Source organism: Calidris pugnax, unplaced genomic scaffold (genome assembly GCF_001431845.1).
Source record: "Calidris pugnax isolate Ruff unplaced genomic scaffold, ASM143184v1 scaffold124, whole genome shotgun sequence".
NCBI lineage: Eukaryota > Metazoa > Chordata > Aves > Charadriiformes > Scolopacidae > Calidris > Calidris pugnax.
The window spans coordinates 2,547,206-2,561,167 of record NW_015090914.1 but is presented as its reverse complement, the minus strand read 5'-3'; the positions used below and the strand labels follow the sequence as shown (position 1 = coordinate 2,561,167).

Sequence of the window (13,962 nt, the reverse complement as noted above, 5' to 3'; positions counted from 1 at the left end):
TTAAAGAAAACAACGCAGGAAAAAAAAAAAAAAAAAAAAAAAAAGGAAAAAAAGTCATCTAAGTATCTCAATACCAAGTTCCAGGCCAGCAGCCATGACACTTCTGCACCCTAACATCTAATCTTTTTTTAATCAATCTCATACTCCCAGAAGCTCAGAGCCTATTTTTAGAAAGTTTACACTGCAGTTCAAAGTGGCACAGGGGTCCCCTTCTCCTTCTCTACCTAACGGGATGCGACCCTTCTGTTTTTACAGGTCCCCCTCATGTTCTATCAGTGTCCGGAGCCATAACAATCCAGCACACTGGGTACTTTGCTGCTGCACTTCTCCAAGAGGATAAAAAACGCAAAACTCTGTCTCTTAGTCCCCATCCCTCTCTGTGTCCTGCGGAGAGGTAGCACAAGACACTCCACGCAGCTTTGGGAGGAGGATGGATGCACGTACAACAGAACTGGAGCAGGCTGTACAGGCTGGGATACAACTAATCCTGCAGATCCAAAGGTTTTGGTACCAACCACCCTAACCACTTTATTACATCATTTCTCACATTGCACATCACTACTTTCAACTTTGAAACAAGGCAGCATTCTCAAGCGCAGACGACTTCTACAGCAGTTCTCCAAGCACACAGGAGGGCTTGGCTCCCTACACAAAAGCAATATCATTAAACAGTGTGATTTTAAAACCATCATCCAGCAAGAGCAGCCACATAGGTCAGACCGAAGTCCCTGCCTTCAATGTTGGCCAAAAAAATACACCTAAGGGAGCGCACACAACCAAGAAAAGAGATGGCAGTATTTTTCTAAACATCTCCACAGCCACCAAAAATCTACATCTCAAGTATTTGGTAAGTCGGGGGCATTTTTCCACTTAAATAGCATGATTGATTTCTCTTCTGTGCACTCAAACACTCTTCTTATCATCACGTAAACGGAGACCCCACAAAAGCCCCTGTACCAAGGGCTCCCTCTGATTACCTGAACGTTGTTAAAGGGAGGACACGGTCATTTCAAAATCACTGCCCATTAGCTTAATTGCTGCACAGTACTACCCGTGTTGGAAAATAGCTGTAATAATCCAGCATCCTTCATTAAGAAGTTGTTTCGTACCTCTGACAGCCTCTGCTGCTCTTCTGTAACACTACTCTAGCTCTGTACTCTTTTGGAGAGGCCAGGGTGAGAGCTACATCCAGCATCCAAGAGGCAAACCAATCACAGATCCACAGCCTGATCTGTTGTTCTCTGATCCTTTCCTACCAATTCCCAAAGTACAATTGGCTTTTTTGGCTACTGCTGAGGACTGAGCTGATGACACAGTCCACTGTACATGGACCCAAGACCTTGCTCCTGAGCTTACACAGATGTTCACAGCTTATCAATGACCACACAGCACAAGAGCAGACTGTGTATACATCACTTCACATTCACCCACCCTGCATTTCAGCTACCATTTTTTATTGAGTTTTCTCAAATTTTTAAGCCCTTGTAGCTGTCCATCATCTCTGCTTTAATAGCACAGATGGAGGCAAGCCATACAAACAATTATCAGTTTGGCCTTAGCTGACTTCTCGTGCATCCACTCGGTGCACTCAATGTTACTTTGATGTAGGTCTCCCCCAAGCAAAATGTCAAAGTCCACGTAAACTGGCTGCATAGCTGGTGCTTTTAGATCCATCATCTGAACCAGTAGATAAATAGCCAGCAGCTATTAACTGCTGTAACTCTACATAAGCTGCTGTAACTACTGAAGAGAGAGAAAGGAGGCAACATCAGTGGCTTTCCAAGGAGTTTTAACTGGCAACATCAGTGGCTTTCCAAGGAGTTTTAAGGAAGAACACTGACAATAAAAAAAAAATAAAATCTTCTTTTCCTCACTTTCTATCAAGTCTGTCTATTATCTTCGTTATGGCCCATACACCATAATTTACATCTCTTCTTTATTCTGTGCTGTGTCCAGGAATGACAGACCCAATTCATTCTTCGGGTACTACCATCTGGGCCAAAAGATGACAGTCTCTGGCACAAAGTCTCTTGGCTGTCAAAACAAGCACACCTTAACCCTCTTTATAAGAGAGGACGCAAATCCAAGGTGAGCTAAAGCCACTTTTTGCCTCTGTTCCACGCAACTTGAGAGCTCAGCTCACACTCTCCATGGTTAAGAGCAGCCATAGAGCACTGGTAGCATCCAGCAACCTGCTACGCCATAGAGCACTGGTAGCATCCAGCAACCTGTTACGTGCTGGAGAGCAGCTCTGAGGAAGACCTGGGAGTCCTGGTGGACACCAGGATGCCCATGAGCCAGCAATGGGCCCTGGTGGCCAAGAAGGCCAATGGCATCCTGGGGGGCATCAGGAAGAGGGTGACCAGCAGATGGAGGGAGGTCATCCTGCCCCTCTGCTCTGCCCTGGGGAGGCCCCATCTGGAGCACTGGGACCAGTGCTGGGCTCCCCAGTTCAAAAAGGACAAGGAACTGCTGGAGAGGGGACAGCAGAAGGCTACAGAGATGAGGAGGGGCCTGGAGCATCTCTCTTAGGAGGAAAGGCTGAGGGACTTGGGTCTTTTGAGTCTGGAGAAGAGAAGGCTGAGGGGGGATCTAATCAACGCCTATAAATACTTCAAGGGTGGGTGTCAGGAGGATGGGACCAGACTTTTTTCAGTGGTGCCCAGGGACAGGACAAGAGGAAATGGGCACAAACTGGAACATAAGAAGTTCCATCTAAACATGAGGAGGAACTTCTTCACTGTGAGGGTGGCAGAGCCCTGGAAGAGGCTGCCCAGGGAGGTGGTGGAGTCTCCTTCTCTGGAGACATTCCAAACCCACCTGGTCACGTTCCTGTGGGACCTGCTCTGGGTGGACCTGCTCGGCAGGGGGTTGGACTGGATGATCTCCAGAGGTCCCTTCCAACCCCATAGCATTCTGTGATTCTGTGGTAAACCTCTGCTTGCCTGTTAAAAAGAAATTTGCCAGCCCTCAGAGCCAGCGTACAATCCACAAAGGCACGGCTGAGCAAACTGTGCACAGAGCCCGGCAGCTACACAAACACAGCCAAAGAAGTGCAAGAAAGGAGACAACTATAGAATAATGAAGTCAGTTAATAGTCAGAAAAGCAAAAATAACTATAGATAGATGGGGAGGAGGAGGAAAAAAGGCTCTCAGACTACCCAAGTAGGACTGTGTAACTACAGCAAAAGTGTTCTACCCATGGTGACTCTACAAAGCATTAAGGCCATCTCTGGTATTGACAGTTTTTATGTAATAGTTCATCCTTCGCTAGAATTAACTAGACAACTAATTCCTTGAAGAAAAAGTAAGCCTTTTTTTGTACATTTTAAATACAATTTAAAACTCTGGGAATATAATTTTATAGCTTCTTGTGCTTTTTCTGTATTTTTTCCTTTATTTTGGCTCTAAGCAAGCCTTGGTCTGCCTGCAGAAAGCAGCAGGCAAACCACCATCACCGAGCAACTTGCAGCTAACTGAAATGACCAACTGGAAATCAAATTTGACAGCAAAGTGACCAATTATCTTCCACTCCATAAAGCAGGGGTCAAAATGACTACAGCAAGAAATGGCACAGAAGGTAGGGAAGCCTACAGAAAGAGGCCACCAAAAGAGCAGCCGGGGAATTAGCGTCAGGAACAGCAGCAGATAAGATACACCAAGGGAGGTGTGGTTGATGCTCAATCACCGCCTTCCTTCCACAACCCCTCCCCTCCCCAGTTTTGGTATCCTTGAATGTTTATTCCAAGACAAACAACACAAATGCTGAGACAAGGGTTGAAGATGAAAGATGCAAAGGAAAAATATTTGGGGAAAAAAGCTAGGAAAGATTCCTTGATACAAAACCTCCAAGGAAAAGCAAAAAAAAATCCAACCAAACAAAAAAACCGGGGAAAAAAGCTAGGAAAGATTCCTTGATATAAAACCTCCAAGCAAAAAAAACCAACCAAACAAAAAAAAACCAAACATACAAAACACAAAACCAACCCAAACAAACTTATAAAAGTATGTGTATTGCACTTCATATTTAACATGTCTCTTGCCTATTTAGTTTCCCAAATAGATGTAAATAAAAGATTTTAAAATATTTTTTAAAAAAAGAACTGATGGGAACTTTCGGGCAGTTTTATCTTGCACTACTTTCATTTCCTATAAAATCAACTAAATCCCAGGTTTGAAAAGAGCCATTTTTAAGGAAATAGAAATTCTCCACAAAGTAGATTAGTCCCTCAACCTAGAGACCATTTCAAGGGTCTTAATCAGCACTGGAAACATAGTATGAAGCAGCAACAAAGCACAGTAAGTATTAAGAAACACATAAGTATTAAGAAATACATTGAAGTATCATGCTATGATATATCATTTAGTTCCTTTGCCATTTCCTTTTAATCTAAGTTACTGCTGAGCATTTTGCAGTTCCCTCGGGTTCACCTTAACATTGCATTTTCCTTCAAAAATTTGCATAGCGATTGGTCAGTTAACACCAAGGCTCAGCAGATGGCGATAAATTAGGGTTTAGACCAATAAAAAAAAAAAAAAAACCAACAAAACACCCCCAACTAATTCCCTCCCTCTCCCACCCCAAATCTCTGGATGAAGCAGCAGCAATAGCAAGGCCATGACGCAAGCCCCTAAAGGGCTTACTATCCTATCTAGTAAGATTTCTTGAACATGTAGGTGCAGAAATGCTAATGAGGAGTGAATCAGTCACGCAGAAATACTCAAGTATGTTCAACACACTCTAAGTGAAGTGTGTTCTCCTTAAAATCATGAAAGAAATTACAGTATTTCACCTCTGGTGCTCCTGTTTAAACGAGAATTCATCATGTTAAGTAACTAGGGTGAAGGGCTTTTAGCACACAGTTCTGTAGGGTGGATGCAACTCCCTCCCGTATGGAAGACGTGTGTTTTTCTGTATATCTCTTATTTTCCTACACTAGTTTCTATGCTGAACACCTCAAGCTCCACTTACAGAAGCCTTCAGATGCCCTGTATGTTTCACCAAGAAAGACATTTTAAGAGACATGTCCCTGTCACTTGTCTTTTAAGGTTGACTGTATTTTTGTGCTGGTTCTGTTTTACTTCAATCTGGGACACAACCCCAAAAGAGTGAAACCCAAGTTCTTCTGAAAGCACTGATCCTTTTGTCTCAGACAAGTGAATTCTTTAGAAAAATTAAAATATATCTTGAGACTGTCTCACCATTAACAAGCGGTTACCAACTAATCATTTAAAGCATATTTTTATGAAAAAAAGCATAGTGGTAGTTCAAAGTTAAGATACTGTGTTTTTTATCACTTGCGTATTTTAATGACAGTAAAAGACAGAAGACTTTTAATTATAAACTGAATTTTCAGGATACTTCAAAATCATGTTTATTTTTATGTTTCAATACTTCCACTACAAGGTTCACCAGACACTACCAGAAGTCCTTAGTAATTATTAAATCACTAATACTTAGAGGATTTTAGTTTTTAACTATTTCCACGCTGTCTGAGGAGTTCTATATTTATAATATAAAGAACCCCAATGAGACAAGGAAAATAATAAAATAGAGATGCAGATGCTATTTTAAAGAATTATGTCAACTAAGAAAACCTCCCCATGTGTTAAACTTAGATGTTTTGAAACACAGCTGGCTGGCTGCATGGCTTTTAATTGTCTTTATTTTTAAGCTAGAGAGATACCACAGAAAGTTAGCTCCCATTATAATTACCGTGTACAGAAGATAGTAAGTAAAACTGAAGATTGTTTCCCTGCGGGCTGTAATGATAACAGATAGAAAAGAACTGGCCATATTGATAATAAAATGTATCATCCAGGTTTAATATTATTACAATTTAGAATTGGTATAATTACCACCCCTTTCTAGTATAAGTTGGCAGTTAGAAACCTTTAGTTTTGGGTGCATTTATCCCATGTAGAATAATTAATTTTTAACTTGGCATTTACTGCAGGTTTTTCAAAGGGGAAGGCTCCCCATCTGAGAGCACCCAGAGCACAAGCAGTCTAATTGCCTTGGATGACAAAACTGAAGACTCTGAGGACTAAAGCCACAGCTCGACAACGAACCATCCTGGTGATCAACAGCACCCGACCTGTCACCTTCTCACCTTCCCAAGTACTTTTAGTTTTGGTATTAGCAACAAAGCTGGCTGTGAGGCACTTGAAATACGTAGTCCCCATCCGTGTAACCAGCAGAGCAGCCATCCTGCAGGATCAGAAATTTCAGAGGGGGGGTTAACTGCTCTCCATACCTGGGCCAAGATTCACAACTGGGAACACAATTCAAAAGAAACCCAGACAAAGACTTGAACATACCAAAAAAAGAGTCCTCTTTCCCTAAGGGGATGCTGGCTGTGGGACAGGAATGCTGGTAGGCAAGACAGAGACACAAAGCTCAGGCCAAGTGAAATGCATTCAGTGACCAGATTAGAGGCCATCCATTCAATGTTTCTTTGGAGAAGCTCCGTCTTAATCACTTTCAAAATCTCCTCCAAAATCAACTCTTGCCTATGTTTGGGCAAACGAGATGTCAGTGTCCCTTCATTGCTAAGGCATTAAGCACTCAAGTAACTTCACTTGGTCTGCATAACCTATGGAGTGCTGATGGAATTTTGAACTCACCTGCTGCAAATTTCAATTTTTTAAGGCTTCAAAATACAACAAACCATAAACACCTTTTACAGAGGAAATCACCTAAAAAAAAACCCCAAAAAACACTAACCAGCTCAAAAATTAACTTGCTAATTAAATTTGAAACTACTGGCAAGGAAAAACTCCCCGCTGAAATTCCCAGCTTTCCTTGCAAATTTTTAGAGTAGGGGCTTGTTACCCCTACTTTCTCCACCTTTCAAGTCTTCAGTATTGTTTTGAACTTGCAACATTAAGAATTTATTCCTTTAACTGATTAAAAAGGAGATTCCTTTTAATCAAAACCCATAACTTCAGAAGATTTGAAAAAGGACTGAACAACCATATCCTCTAGTTTTCATCCCAGTCTCTTTAAAGCCTTGTTCCCCATTGGCTTCAGTCTCTCACTTACAAACTGCAGGTTCCTTCCACTGCTCCGAAAACGTACAGGTTTGCAGATGCCCACAGAAATGCAAATAAAAGCACTGAAGGTCAATACTTGGCACAGCTGAACAGTAAGATGGTGAGCTTCAGTAACTAATACTGCAGCGGTTCGTAGGCTATTCTCTGCAAGTTCTTCCTCAACTGAGTGCTAGAAAAATAAAGAACACAGAAAGCAGCAACAGCACGGCTCCCCTTTACCCATCATCAAGAGATTACTCAGGCCCTGATTTTGCACCATCTGGCAAAGCCTCCCAAGAGGAAACTAATTTAATCTTGAATCTCTTGGTTTGTTAGTATACCTTTACTAACTATAATTAGGAAGCATTTGTCTCCAGAAGCAGGGAGTGGGAAGGAGAAATAAGAAGATGGGTGTCTTGGCCTCATTCTACTTTGGAAATTTTCACTATCCTGAACTTGAAACCATTCAATTACATTTAAGCCAGCATCTGGAACTCAGATTTTGAGTCATATACCCTGAGTTTTGCATTCCTGTTTTAAAAAGCTACAGTGAGTATTAGTAAGGCTGCATAGCCAGAAAAAACTTTGCTGTCAGAAAGCTTCCAGAAGAATTACATTTCTCCAGCATTAGGTTTTAATGCCTCACAACTGCTTTGTTTTTGACAATTTAGCTAAAACTGGTATCTCAACTGACTTAAGACAGCAGCACAGTTAGGATCTGGTCAGCACTACAAGACCCTCTGCACCACCACAGTTCTGCAGCCACCATTAGTCAGCCCTTCAGTTTTGCAAATCACTCCAGCAAGCCCTAATGCTAATATTAGTATTACCATAAACATCTTAGGTAATGACACAACAGCAGATAATAAAAAGCAAGTCACCTCCCCCACTCAGTGCTCAAGGAGTAAATGATGGCAGCCCAAACAAGAGCCATTAAACTTTGCCCACTTGTGTTTATCCTCAGCAAAGCCAGCAGCTCAGCACCAAGGGGAGAACACTGCCTTCCTAACCACCAGCATTCCTTCCTCCAACAGGATAGGGTTTTTCCTCTTCCCTATCTTAACCACTGGTAGAGTGGAAATAAACAAGTTGTACAACTAGATCAGCTACCACACATCTCTTCTGCCTTGGGCACACCACCACAACTTCCAGCCTACGTTAAGATTCAGCGTGAGGGTAGGAACAGAGAACATCAAGCTTGCTTCTCTTTGCAGCAGTGCCACGGTACACCAGGCTAAACCAGGCACTAAACCAGGACTGGGCATACCTGTTTACTGCTGAAACGCTAGGCTAAAGTTCCATCTCTTCCTAGAGCACACTTGCACCTCTTTTTTCACGCCAACCCTTCCGTGATACCATTCTATGAAAGGTTTGGGGAGCTCAACTGATAGAAAAACAACCTTGAGGAAGAAAAACCAGGCAGTTTCTGAGAGCTGAACTCCATGAACTGACTGTCAGGTCAAACAGGCACCGCTAGAAGGTTTGGGAGAGCAGCAGAATTGCCTCCTTTCAAGCAGTTGGCCAACAGATTCATCCAGCAACTGTGCTGTCAGGGGTGAGCTTAGGCCTCCCTCGTATCAGTTCTGGTCACTGTTGACTTAGGGAACAAGCCAGATTAGCTCCCACATCCAGCTGAAAACTACTCTACCCTAAGGTTAACCTCCCGTCCCATCAGCAGGTTCATCTAATCATACAACAGAGGCAACACAAAGGAGAAAAGAAAAAACACACAATCAAGATAGTATTCTTCAGCTGCAGTCCGCTGGTATCAGCGTAAGCTATGGAATGCCATGATAAGGTTCCTAATAAAGAACATAAAGGAAAGCAGAGAGTTTGAAAATACTGCTGGGCATATTAAAACTTCCAGCAAACTGTGAAAGAATTATAGATAAATGAGGTTTAAACACTTCAAGTGGCCAACACTGAGAAAGGCTTGATTTAAGCTTTATCTTAACATTAACTTAAGCATTCTTGGCAATTCTGACCACCTCAGGAGGTCAAATTTCATTTTATTTAAAGTTCAACTTGAATCGTTACAGAAATGGTCTTTTAATGTATGAGATGTAAAAGAGGTCATATTTCATACATTATTATTTTAATAATCTTCCTGCCTGCAACACAGTGACAACCACTGGCACCAGTATCAATATTCATGCCATCTTACATTTTTCTCAACAGCAACTGCAATGACCTACAATGCTTTTTCAGACAAATGTCTCACCAGAAATTCTGCCACCAGTGACTTCGGCTGCCTTTCTGAAAGGTCTCTTTGTAATAACATTACTGTATGATCGACTGATTTCTATATATAATAAGACTATTTTGATTGGAATTTGATAAACTGCTACTTTGGAGCTCAACACTCACCACCAACAATAAAGAGCACGCCTTATATATCTTATATATATAGTTTGCATTTCTCTTTTGCTGGTCATTGTTCCTTTCATGCTTTATCCCAAAGCACTGGGAAAAGCTTAGTATGTGATATTCTCTCCTTTGAGGGCATGCTTTTAAGACCACTGCCACCCCTTGGTCTTTTTTGTGGTCAAATGAAAGATGAGTCTAAAAAGCCTTTTTTTTTTTTTTAATTTTCTTTCTTCAGGTTTCGCATCTTTTGTGATGATGATGCAATCTTTCAATTTAAAAAAAGCTCCATTTTAAAAATGCTGACACCAAACCTAGGTGCTGCATCTTAACATTGATTCCCCCCTAAAGCTACAGTGAGTCAAAGGAAGGAAAAATCTCACTGTTATTTTAATCAATCCTCCCCCTGATTGTAAGTCCTAACATCTTTTTATTCAGGTTAAAAAAAAATAACCAAAAGATAAAGTACATAACTGTATGCAAAACAGGAAAAAAAACCTCAAACAATTAAAAAACCCTACATCTTAAGATGCAATTTTCAATGTTGAAAAAAAAAACATAGAAAAAAAAACTTGTTTTCTGTGCTACTAAGAAATAATTCAGTTCTATTTTAGTTGCTTAAGTGCTTCTGAATGTAACACCCATAGCGTTATTGTTCTGTAATCCTGCTTCCAAAATTATTTGCAAATGCATTCTGAACTATCATTGCGTTAAATGATAGAAATCTGGCATGAAAACGGCCACACAAAGAGCCCATTTGGAAATAAGAGCCAGAGCTGGAGCCACTGGAGAAGAGACTCTCTGTAAGTAGTTTTAAGAAGGGCTCCCAGAGCGGAGGCTGAAGTCGGTGTGTGACCAGCAGGTTTCCGAGAGGCACGTTTAGACGCACGGACCAGCACCGACGCACAAAAAACCACAAGTAAGATGAAGTGGCTTTTGAGGGAAGGAAGTCCAGCGCCTACATCAGAACAAGGTTGAGCCAGGAGTGTGTCTGGCTTGCCTCTAGCTCAAACTTTGTGGAAAGGAAAGTGGACACATATTGTCTTCTGAAGGGTTTTGCAGCCCACTGGTTACTTTTCCGTTTTTAACGTAACACAAAGAAGGTCGTAACTTAGAGCAGCTTCCCAAAGCAATGCAGCAAATACCCGGTTTGGCAGGGTGGCTGTGCATTAAACTAAAGCAGGAGGCAACAGCTACAAGTCATGTAAGTAAATATTGATTTGATTTTTTACTATAAAAGAAAAAAAAAAAAAAAACAAACCAAACAAGTAGAAAGGAGCTACCTGATGACATCACAGAGTTATCAAGATATCAAACCAGGGCTGGAAAAAAAAGTCCAATTTGACTCACCACCAACACACGTGAAACTCACCCCAGCAAGGTGAGCAGGAAGTCACTGGTTTCTGTGAACCCAGTTTCTGGCCCTCGCAGTTGAGAAATGTCTTGGCCTCACCTATGCCACCATCCCCACCTCTGAAAAGCCATCTATTCTATAAACATCAGCTCCAGACGCTCCAAGGAACCCTCCTAGGGAATAGTTTGTGTCCGCCTAAGGTTTAACACTACCCTGAATTTGAATTACTAATTCAAACGAGACTTAACTAAACTACTTAAACGATGACTAAATGCCATTCTAATTACAGAGAACACATTTGCAATTAACTAGCTTATTCCAGGAGCTAGGGCACCAACTTACAGAGAACAGAACGTCGCTCATACATTTCTGGTCTAGACAGGTTAAGTGAATAGTCTGGCAATAAATTAAAGCTAAACATGTACGTCACACTACAGTCCCGAGTAGAAACTTCTCTCCTACACCTTCTCAGAGGCAGATTTTCCTCTGCTGACTTTTATGTTTTAAAATGAGGTTTTGAACCTGTAGCCGTTTTACCTTATAACTATTTGTTGTCTTAATGTGTATTTTAAGATAGTATTAAAAACACCGCCACCACACCATTAGGTAAGCTACTAACACTAAAGAAATTTAAGTACAGGAAGTATGAGCCTGACCCATGGAAGAGAGTAATGAAAGTACCACTAAAACCAGTTAGAGAAAAAAAAAAGAAGATAGTTCTACTGTGCATGCTTAGACATTTCATTCAGAAAGCAAAATCTATTACATTTTAGCTTACAAAGAAGACAACTCCGATCCTCTATTTCCATATCAGATAAACAATCAAGTGTTTATTCTTACATACACAAACCCACATTTGTTTGTCACACTTAGTGTACATCTGAAGCACCATTTTAACTGAGACCAGTCGCTTGTCCTTGTGGGTAAACTGAAGGAAATGCTGCGAGTTATTATCAGCAGCACAGACTGATACACACAGCTCTGGGTGCATTCGCTTCGATTTCATAATGACCAAGTAACAACCCTTTCTTCCACAGCAGCAAGCACAGAACTGGTGATGCTTCTGCACTTCAATTCAGGTTTCAACACAGACAAGGCAGCAAGTGACATTTAAAGCAATGGCCTTTTTGAAACCTGCTCTCCTAATTAAAATTTCTATTTATTGGGTTATTAGCTTACATATTAGCTTAAAAAAAAAAAAATAAAAATGCAGTCATCTGAAGCCAGTAGGAAATAATGCTCTTATGTTCACAAGTCACCAGCCAAAGATGCTGGTAATCTCACAGAGCAAACAAGACTCAAACACGACAAACTAAGCAGGCATGAAGTAAAAGATGTTAAACACTACACAAAAATACATCTTCCCCAATTTCCTAACGTTTCAGCAGGCAAGGACTTTAAAATACATAGACAGAATTAGAAAGGAAAAATACTTTACAATAATATTAGTTGGATATCTCAGTAAAAACTCTAGTCAGGAATTAAGTTCTCTAAGTACTGAAAAGCTACTACTACAAAAAAATCTTGGATGGGAAGGTATGGTCCACCGTTTTAGCCGAGATACACAGCAGCAGCCCATCTAACTTTCATTGGGAGCCAAGCCTGCATATTCACACAAACTGGCATTTTTTTATTTTGGTCCCTTTATTAATACAGATCGTAGGTGTTTCTACATATGGAAGCATTTCTTTCACTGCACATAACCTAAAGAAACTGTCAATCAGAGGAAGATTCCAATGGCCAAGAAAAAAAAAAAACAACCCAAACATTTAGTGAATGAGTACTTCTGACAGTCTTCTGGTCACTCTTTTTTTTTTTTCATCTGCAGGAGGCGGCACGCAAACTGCACGCAGAAGATTCTTGAACGTTGTCTTTCACGGAATTAACACTGGTACGTAATGGGTTCAGCGTGAAGCCAGACAACTTCACCCTAAAATAAGTTTAGCCGCCTTTCCTTCAGCCCCCCCCCCGCCTTAACAATCTCCCGACTCCATCGCGCCTTTCCCCAGGTCACCCTCCCGCAGCACCCAACCGCCCTCCCATTCATGCTGCAGGAGGGAAACCCACAGAAACCGCTCGTCTGGCTACTAAATTGTAATTATATATATATTTTTTAAAGCTTTTATTTGTTTTAAAAACGACGCACACACACACACTCTGCGCCTCAGCCCCGGGCTGGAGACTCACCCATGGCGCTGGCCGGTGGCGGCGGTGTCGCTGCCGCTGCTGACGCTGGGCTCCGGCTGGCTGCCCTCCTTCCCTGCCTGCCTCCCGCCCTCCCCGCCTTCCCTCAGCCGCAACGGCAGCGAGCGAGCCGCCCCCCCCGTCCTCCTCCTCCTCCCGCCAGCCAACCCGGCGATTCTCCAACGCCCCCTACGCCGATTCCGCCCAGGGGCCGCGGCCCTTCCGCACAGCGCCTACGCTCTGGCGGCCGGACGGACTTAGCGGGCTCGGCTCCGCCGTCTGCTCCTCCTCCTTCTCCCCTCGCCGCCTCCGCCCCGCTCCTCACACGCTCGCTCCCCGCCCGCCTCCCCGAGCACGCGGCGGCTTCCGGCTCGGCATGGGGCTTCGCCGCCGCCGTCCCTACCCCCCGCCCCCTCGCCCAGCCCAACCCGGGATCGAACTGTTATTTCCTCCCGCTCCCTGTCAGAGAAGAAACAGGCCGCTCGGCGGCCATCTTGGAACCGGGCACTCTCAGGAAAGGCCGCCCCCCCCCCCCCCCCCCCCGGCCCCTGCAGGGCTTTGCCCGGAACAAAGATGGCCGCCGGCGCTGACGAGTTTGAGCCAGGCGGTTGCAACGCCCCCCGCCTCTTTCTCCGGCGCTATTCTCGGAGCGTCGCTAGTGCGTACGCGCCTTGCGGAACCCAGTGAGCGCTACGGAGCCTTACGCTGCCTCCGCTCGCCCGCCCACGCAATTGGCGTGCGAGAGGCGGGCAGGAGAAGGAGACCCGGGGATGGGGAGAGGACGCGGCCTTTAGGCCGGGGCGGCGATCCCACAGGCCGCCATCATCCCCGCCGAGCTGAGGGGAAGGCCCCGGCGCCATCCCGCCGCGGATCTGGCCTGCTCGCCCCACGATGGGGCGTTTGGGACCCATCCATAACCACCACCTCGTCCGCCCAGCCGTGGCTGTGGGCCCCGGAGGCGACTTGCCGCCCTGCTGCCATCAGGCCGTGGTGGCTGGCTGCCCCAGTCCGCCCAAATGAATGTG

The 13,962-nt window shown here is 43.6% G+C and overlaps 1 long non-coding RNA gene across 1 annotated transcript in view; it reads right to left on the bottom strand.

Annotated features, from left to right (window-relative positions):
* The window catches only part of LOC106892340, a 17,405-nt gene extending 4,126 nt beyond the window's left edge, over positions 1–13,279 (bottom strand). The window contains exon 1 of the long non-coding RNA XR_001412850.1: positions 12,941–13,279. This is a non-coding gene — a long non-coding RNA (uncharacterized LOC106892340). The remainder of the gene's footprint in view (positions 1–12,940) is intronic.
* Positions 13,280–13,962: the final 683 nt, after the last annotated feature.